General features: G+C 40.0%; 1 long non-coding RNA gene across 1 annotated transcript; it reads right to left on the bottom strand.

Annotated features, from left to right (window-relative positions):
- Positions 1 to 3509: 3509 nt before the first annotated feature.
- Positions 3510 to 8792, bottom strand: LOC144298864 (uncharacterized). The gene is made up of 3 exons (XR_013365736.1): positions 8727 to 8792; positions 6764 to 6796; positions 3510 to 3642 (listed from the first exon to the last, which is right to left on the bottom strand). It is a non-coding gene; the product is annotated as an uncharacterized LOC144298864 (long non-coding RNA).
- Between the last annotated feature and the right edge of the window lie 425 nt (positions 8793 to 9217).

Raw genomic sequence — 9217 nt, 5'->3', positions numbered from 1 at the left:
GGTATTTTAGCAATAGTTTGAGATGTACTGAAAATGTCCCCAAAGATAACCAGGATCAATAATCATTAAACTACACGTATGTATCTTGGTCCATATTTTAAACCATATGCTATTTTGAATGGTAACATAATATAGTCTCATATAGACATATTTATTATGTGACACCTCAAGATCACTCAGGCATGAACCTCAGTATCCTTCTTTCCCTAACCCATCTAACTTCACTCAAGCCCACACCCCACTGATTTTTATCAAATGTGTCTTCTCTTCCCCCTTTGTCTGCCCGCTGCCTGGGTTCAGTACTTCATCATGCCATGTCCACGACTAAAGCAACAGCCTCTCACCTGCATTCCTCCTTCAGGGCTAGCCATGATGTGGGTTTTACCTTACAAGTGAGCTGGGTTTGCTACCCAGCTGTGCCTTTACTTCCCCAAAATAATAAATCCACGCACCAGGCTCTGCAATCTCCCTAAAGGAAAGGACATGTTTTTAAAACATGATTGATCTATCAATCACTCAGTGTGTGCTAGTATTAGCACTGCTATCCATCAAAGTATCTTACCCCCTACTTAAAATCTTTCATTTCAAAGGCTCTGAGACCATTGCTCTTAGGACAACATGAATAAAAAGGATACGTCTTTTTACATTGGCTATAAAGGCTTTTAATCACATTAGCCCGCCACATCCTCTTGCATTCACTCACTACAATTCATGCTCTGTTCACCTAAAACTAACTTTAGGCACCCAATTTAGCATATTGTTCCATGATTCCATTTATAAGTCTTCCCCCCACCTCTACATTTGAACCTTGAATCTGCATCCATGAATGCCTTCACTGGAGGGGCACAATTCATGTTCAATTCATCTTAGAGCCTGTATTGTCTGGTATGGATATTGGTGCCCAGGAAACGTGCAGTTAATAGTTGCTGAGTTATTTTAATTGGACACCAGAAGTGACAAATGCATTCCTCTGTTGATGTTCGCAATGCCTCTGAAGTGCCAGAGTAGAGACAGTGGATGGAGAGGAGGTAGAATGAAGTTTGAAGATTCATGCACTGACATTTATATTAAAAATCTGTCAGGGAGAAGGAATGAGCAGCATATTAGTTGCATTTATTCCACTGTGACTTGAAGTGATATCCTTGTCAAGGAAAAGCATGTGGAGAATTACTTAGAACAAAATCATAAAAAAAAAAAGATTCAACTATTAGCAAGAAGTTAATTTTGCTTTCAAATACTTGGTTAACTTTTGAGTTCATTTAGATATGTTCATACGTATCTCTCTTTTAGAGGAAAACTCTAGAAGAAGTATGAAAGGTGTGGAAGTCATCAGGAGCTGGGGGATAGAATACAATGGCCCTTGTGTGACAGGCTTGTGTACACACACATGTGTACACACACAGAGAGTACACAAAACTTCACTGTAAGGTTATTTTGCTTTTCTAGATCTTATAAACATTAGCGTCTGCATTATCTACTTTATACACATATGATTAAAAATCGTGTTCCGCTTGTGCTTAAAATCCTCCCGTTGTTCCCCACTGAGTCCTAAGCATGGGTCAATGCATCATTCCCCAGCCAAGTCATTCCCATCCCTCCAGTGACACATGCACCACCCTTTATTCTATCATGGGAGATTCCTTGCAATCCCCAAATGGGCTATGATCTTTCCTACCTTCTGGCATTATGTGTCTATTCCTTCTGTCACTTCCTTTTTCAGTATCTCTGCCTGTCTAAAATGCTTTCTCTGTCTCTCAAAATGTCACTTCAATATCACTCCTCCTGTAAAATCTCATCGTAGTAAACATCTCTTATATTTGTTTGCCTGGTACTATTTTTCCTTTTTATTTTTGGTAAAGCTACTCCCCATGCTTAGTTGGGGACTGCTCCTACATCCCCATGGTCATAGCCTAAGCCAGAAAATCAGAGCCCTCGGTCCCCTGACCACTTCGCTGAGCTCACTGGTCTCAGGAAGAGACTAGGAAGAGTTATAACGGACCCTTATCGCAGAAGAATCGGAGAACAGTGTGCAAAATGGAAACTAAAGCATAAAAAACAAGGTGACTCTCAAGGTGACTTGAGAAGCAGGCTTTTTGTTTCAAAGAACAAGACAAATGTACTGCTTCTGGAACCAGAGCTGGAAGTCAAAGAAAAGCCCCCAAGGCTGGTTTTGAAAGGCAGCTATTAAGTGAAAGATCTACAGGTCCTTCCTCTGTCTTATACCCTACATAAAAATCAACTACAAATGGATTAAAGACTTAAATGTAAGACCTGAAACAGTAAAACTCCTAGAAGAAAACACAGGCAGTATGCTCCTTGACATCGGTCTTGGCAATGATTTTTTTGGATTTGACACCTAAAAGCAAAGGCAATGAAAGTAAAAGTAAATAAGCAGACTACATCAAATTAAAAGGCTTCTGCACAGCACAGAAAACCCATCAACAAAATGAAAAGGTAGCATACAGAATGGGAGAAAATATTTGCTAATTATATATACAATAAGGGGTTAATATCCAAAATATATGAAAAACTTATAAAACTTGATGGAAAGAAGGAAGGAAGGAAGGAAGGAAGGAAGGAAGGAAGGAAGGAAGGAAGGAAGGAAAGGAGGGGAGGGTGGGCAGAGGAACTGAATAGATATTTTTCCAAAGAAGACATACGAATAGCCAACAGGTACATGAAAAGGTGCTGAGCACCACTAATCATCAGGGGAATGCAAATTAAAATTGCAATGAGGTATCAGATTGAGAATGGCTATCATCAAAAAGAAAGGAGGTAGTGTTGCTGAGGATGCAGACAGAGGGAAGCCTCATGCACTGCTGGGGGAAATGCAAACTGGTGCAACCACTATGGAAAACAGTATGGAGGTTCTTTAAAAAAATAAAAATAGAATTACCTCATTATTCAGCAATCCCACTCCCTATGTGTATCCAAAGGATATGAAAACAGGATATCGAAGGGATAGCTGCACTTCCATGCACAGTAACTGAATTATGGAAACAACCTAAGTTTCTGTCATGGGATGAATGGATAAAAAAAAAAAAAAAAAAAAAAAAGATGCAGTAGGAACATCTAGCTACCTCAGTAGGTAGAGCTTTGTGACTCTTGATCTTGGGATCATGAGCTCGAGTCCCACTTTGAGTGTTGATTTAACTCCAAAAAATGTGGCATATATGAACAATAGGATATTATTCAGTCATGAGAAAAAAGAATATCCTGCCATTTTTGACAACAGAGATGGACCTTGAAGGCATTATGGTAAGTGAAACAAGTCAGAGAAAGATACTGTATGGAAGCACTTATAAAAAAAAAACAAAAAACAAACAAACAAACAAAAAAACACTTATATGTAGAATCTAAAAAAGCCAAACTCATAGAAACAGAGACTAGGATGATGGTTGCCAGGGGCGGGGGTTGGGGGGGGAGGTCAAAGCAAAGGGGAGATGTTAATCAAGAGTAGAAACTTCTGGGGCACCCGGGTGGCTTAGTCAGTTAAGCATCTGCTTTTACCTGAGGCTTGATCCTGGAGTGCGGGGATGGAGCCCGGCATCAGCTCAGTGGGGAGTGTACTTTTCCAACTCCGACCCTCACAGTCTCATGCTTTCACTCTCTTACTCTTTCTCTCTCTCATATAAATAAAATCTTTAAAAAAAAAAAAGGGTACAAACTTCTGTAATAAGTTTTGTCTTCTATAAGACAAAAATGTTCTGGGAATCTAATGTACAACATAGTGACTGTAGTTAATAATATTGCATTATAACTTGAAAGTTTCTAATAAAGTAGATTTTACATGTTCTTACCACAAAAATAAATGGTAATTATATGATAGGATGCAGGTGTTAGCTAATGCTTCGGTATTAACAATTTTGTAATATTTAAGTATAGCAATTCAACATGCTGTACACTGTAAACTTACACAATGTTATATGTCAATTATATCTCAATAAAGCTGGAAAAAAAGTTAAAAATAAGGTACATTATTTCCCACCAAAAAAGAAAGAAATAAAAGCGAGAAGAAGAGAAGAAAAGAAAGACAAGAAAGGAAAAGAAAAGAAAAGAAAGAAAAGAAAAGAAAGAAAAGAAAAAAGAAAGAAAAGAAAAAAAAGAAGAAAAGAAAAGAAAAAAAAGAAAAGAAAAGAAAAGAAAAGAAAAGAAAAGAAAAGAAAAGAAAAGAAAAGAAAAGAAAAGGATCTGGAGGTCTTTGTGCTAAATGACCTCACACTGGGGATCATCAGTTAAAAGTACAGTTGACCTCTGAATGACAAAGGTATGAACTGTGCAGGTCCACTTACATGTGGATTTTTTCAATAAATATAGTACAACACTGTAAATGTATTTTTCTTATAAGATGAATATTTTATTTTCTCTAGTTTACTTTATTACAAGAATGCAGTGTATTATACATATAATATACCAAATATATTTGGTATATTTGGCAATGGATCACACGATCAAGCGTTCATATTATAGGTAAGGCTTAGTTAGAGTCAACTGTAGGCTATCAGTAATTAGCAATTAAGTTTTGGCAGGAGTTACACACAGATTCTCCACTACATAGGGGATCAGCACCCCCAACCCCCACACCGTAATCAAGCAGGTCTTCTTTTTTTTTTTTTAAGATTTATTTATTTATGATAGACAGAGAGAGAGAGAGAGAGAGGCAGAGACACAGGAGGAGGGAGAAGTAGGCTCCATGCTAGGAGCCTGACGTGGGACTGGATCCCGGGACTCCAGGATCGCGCCCTGGGCCAAAGGCAGGCGCTAAAGCACTGAGCTACCCAGGGATCCCCTCAAGCAGGTCTTCTTACAGCATGGCATAGCACAACCTAGTGGGAAAGAGGCTTTAGAGAACACAAGCTCTAGAACTTTCCAGCTTCATTACTCTGAGAAAGATGCCTACATTTTCTGAGCCTGTGTTTGTTCATTATTGAATGGGAATTATAATGTGACAAAAGTAGAGCTTTCGTAAGGATTATAAATGATATACACAAGCACGTAGTGCAGTGTCTGAAGCAAAGTGGTGTCTCCACAGACATAAGTTTCAAGACTATAATCTTTAAGGAAGACTTTCTGAAAATGCAGACTGCCTGGATGCCTTTGGAAAATGCCAATTTCTGAGCTCCACAACCAACCTACTGAGCCCACTGAACTATTTTGGGATCCCCAAATCTGCATTTTAACACCTCTCCCAGGTTGTTCTTAGATAAGAATCATAAACCTGAAAATGCCTAAAATACCATGAGGAACCAAAGAAATTAAGACAAAGGTGAAAGGTAAGGGCCAGGGCACACTGGAGGGACAGGGGGCTTCCAATTACTGCTGACAGCAAGAGCAGAAATAATACTTGGCAACAATAACAACACGGTATTTGCCAGATTGTTCTAAATACTTCACAGGTAACAATCTTTAACCCTCACAATAGCCCCAGGAAATATGTCCTATCATTATTCCCACCTTTCTAAGGGAAGACACTAAAGTTCAAGGAGATCAAGTAACAGAGCTAAGACCACATAGTGGTTTAATGCTGAAGCTAAAAATCAAGCCCAGGTGATTTCCATAGGACAAGTTCGAAGCCACTGTGCCCCAACAGGAAGAGGTGCCTCAGCATTGCCACAAATGCTACAGTTAGCCCCCCAAATATGGCATTCTAAACACAATCATGGAAACCCACCCCCCCCCGCCCCAGTTGGCTGTCTCCCCAGTATAAACACGACTGCAAACCCATGTCTGCTCTAACATGGCAGCACTCTCCAAGCCAGGTGAATCTGCTGACTGCAAGCCCCATAGGAGCAGGGCCACGCCTCTGTTTTCACCTAGCTATCCCTAGGAGTCCATGGAAGAGCATGCCATAAATAGGAAGGCACCTAATAAATATGAGTTGCATAATGGATACCCCAGGGTGGGTTTGGAATCCAACTTCTGTAGGTTCTTCAAACTACAGGAATAAATGTTTGCAACTCCACTGATCACTCATGGAAAGTCTTTCAAGTTCCTTATATAAGTGCCATCTGACCTATAAACACAGCTTCCCCTGCCTTCGGAAGACCTTCAGAGGCTCCCCTTTAAAATATAATTGTTTCCTTAAAGCCAGAGTCAGGTTCAATTGGTATTTATTGCATGACTACTGTGTGCCCAGAGCTACCCAGGCAGTGTGACTTTATGGAGGGCATCGCATAGTAGCGCTTAATGAATATTTGATAAGCCCTCCGATGTTCAAGTTAGGAATCCACTGAAGAGGAGATGAAACTGAGTCTCAGATGATTTAAGACTTTACAAGACTCAGACCCAGGGCTTCAGGATGTAAGGTCAAGGTCCTCTCCACCAGGTAAAATAGAGATGGTTTAGTAAACAAAGAGTTTAACACAAAAGTACCACAAGCTTTGGGCAGATCTTCTAACTGCAATGGTTTACATTTTCTTTCAATTCTATGCAACATGAAAAATTAAGTATAAGCTTATAATGCCTTATATTTTTATAGTACTTACTACCTCATGACTGGATTCGTTTGAATTAATTCTCAAAGGGCATTTTTTGAGAAAGGTGTCAAGTTATTTATGCAAATGCTCTCTCCATATATCCTATTCAACCTGACATTTGCCGAAGTTTCAAATATGGGGAAAACACATCTAAAATTTGACAGCGAAAACACCACAACAACATTTAATACAATGGTTTATCATGACATTAATTCATGGACAATTTATCAAATGCTGATAATGGATCACAGAGGTGACTATAAGGATTGGGGAATGATGAATCCTACCTTCTCAAGTGGAGGCTGGACCTAGTGACTCATCTGTAATGAAGAGAATACAGTGGAAGTGAAGGGATATCACTTCTAAGACAAGGGTACAAAAGAATGAAACTATCTTGCTGGCACCCCCTTGCCCTTGTGCTTGTCACTCTGATGAAGCCAGCTGCTATGTTGTGAAAAACTCTAATAGATAAGCCCACACGACAAGGAGCCCATGGAGGCCTCTGGTCAACAGCCAAAGAGGAACTGAGGACCTCAATCCAACCACTCATGAAGAGCTACATCCTGCCCATGAACACGTGAGCCAGGAAGCATGTCCTTCTGGACCAGTGCTTAGATGCCTTCGATCTTGTAGGAGCCCCTGAGGCAGAAGATTCCTCTGACCCACACCTAGGTTTCTGACGCATGGAAACAGTGACATAACACACATGTGATGTGTGTTGTTGCAACCATGATTCATTACCGGGTAATTTGTTATATAACAAGGGATAACTAATACAGCATGTCTTTTTCGCCCTAGGGCCACCTCTGACATTAGCTGTGGTTGCAGTGAAGAGTTCCATGTGGACTGAAACCTACCTCCCGTTGGTAGAATCTTACCTGGAGCATGTACAGACTTCCACCTTCTGCCTCAGAGCCTGTTTCAATGCCAAAAGGATCCCTTGGCTAAAAGGGCAAAGAATATTGGCTCTGGTGTCACTCACTCAGAGCAGGACCCAAGCAGGTGGGTAACTGCCCAAACTTCCACTCTTCACGTGGAGTTTTAGAAGGCCTTCTGCATCCTTCCTAGGAGGCTGCCACTGTGCCAGCAGAAATGAACTGCCATTGCCAATAGTAGTAACCCTGATAAAGAGTCCTGTGGTCCTTTTTCCCTTCCCTGGCTTGCTTCTCATACTCCTTTACTTATGAGTCCCATGATCACCTCTCAAATAAACCACCCTCATTCGAGTCTTGTCTTAGGCTCTACTTTTGGAAAAACCATACTAAGACCATGCCGATTGAACTGTCCACCGTGGGAGGACTCCAATAAGCAAAACGGCTTATGGAAGGCAAAGGGCATGGGAGAGGGGAAGCATGGGGCATGTTTAGTAGATGCAAAAGGTATCTTGCAAAAGGTTGCAGAGTTTCCCAGCTTGTCTGAAAGATGGGGGTCACATTTCAATGCAAGTTCCAAGTCCCTTTTCTTGGAGAATCCAATTCCTGGGAAGAGGCCTAAGGGCCACGTTTTTAACTCGTAAGTGTCCCAGTTGATATTAGCAGGCAAGTTTGGGTAATAGTGGATTTGCAAAGTATGGGCCTGTCAGGGGCAAGAGAGGAAAGAATAGAGCAAATTTGGTCAAAACCATGAAGGTGAAGAACCTCAAATTCTTCCTTAAAATACTGGAATGCATTCTGAAAGCAAATGGGGAGCCATTGAGGGTTTCTGAGCAGAGAACTATGATGATTGAGGCACTATGAAAAGGAGCAGCAAGACAAAAACAGATTTCCTATGGCAAGAGTTTGGTGAGCTGTCACATTGGGAACATGAAAGCCAATATAGAGGTGATTGCAAGCATTCAGGTGATGTGGAACAGAAATTCAAGTGAGATAATTGACAAAAAAAATGAATAGCATTTCATAAAATAAGCTTGAAATTTGAATTAAATAGGCTTGCTTCACAGCATTTCCCTTTCTGTACTGCCTGCAGACTACGTTTGTAGGGCCTCTGTGCATTTCTTTATCATTCTTGGCATGCAGTATTAATCTCTTTCTGGTAATTAATTACCATTACATTACTCTCAAAGTTATAGAATTTTCTCAGGGGAAAACTCTACTGCGCACTTAAAAAATGGATGGTTATTTATGTAGCTGGACCGCTTGGAAACATTTACATTTTTCCTTTATGATGATTAAAGCCTAATGCAAATAGAGTTTTTAACATAGGTTCCAAACATAATTTTTTTACGTGTATAATTGGAAGTTTGACACTTACCTGAGTGTTAGTTTGGAAGTGAAGCAGATTTTCTAATTAAATCAAAGAAGAAATTCATTACTGCTCTGAAACAAAATGTTAAAACAGAAAGAAAGAATAAAATACCAACACAGTCTTTTTGTTTGGGCTGCATTTTGCTTACATATTTGTTTGTTTTTGGGGGAAAAGGATTAAGCAGTAACTATCACAATAGATTGTCCATATTCTTAGGACAGAAACTTATTATTGTTACCATTTTATTTTTTTTAAGATTTATTTTTATTTATTTGAGAGAGAGAACCTGGAGAGAAGGGAGAGTCTTCCAAGTAGACTCCCCACTGAACTTGGAGGGTGACCCAGGGCTCGATTTCACCACCCTGAGATCAAAACCTGAGCTGAAACCAAAAGTCGAACGCTTAACCAACTAAGCCACCCAGGGGCCCCTATTTTTACCACTTTAATAACAAATTCATCCTTGCTCTCTATACCTCCACTTCTCCCCTTCTTTCCCC

Source organism: Canis aureus, chromosome 26 (assembly GCF_053574225.1).
Source record: "Canis aureus isolate CA01 chromosome 26, VMU_Caureus_v.1.0, whole genome shotgun sequence".
Classification (NCBI taxonomy): Eukaryota; Metazoa; Chordata; class Mammalia; order Carnivora; family Canidae; genus Canis; species Canis aureus.
Note: the sequence above shows the minus strand (reverse complement) of the source record. Positions and strands in the feature narration are given on the sequence as shown.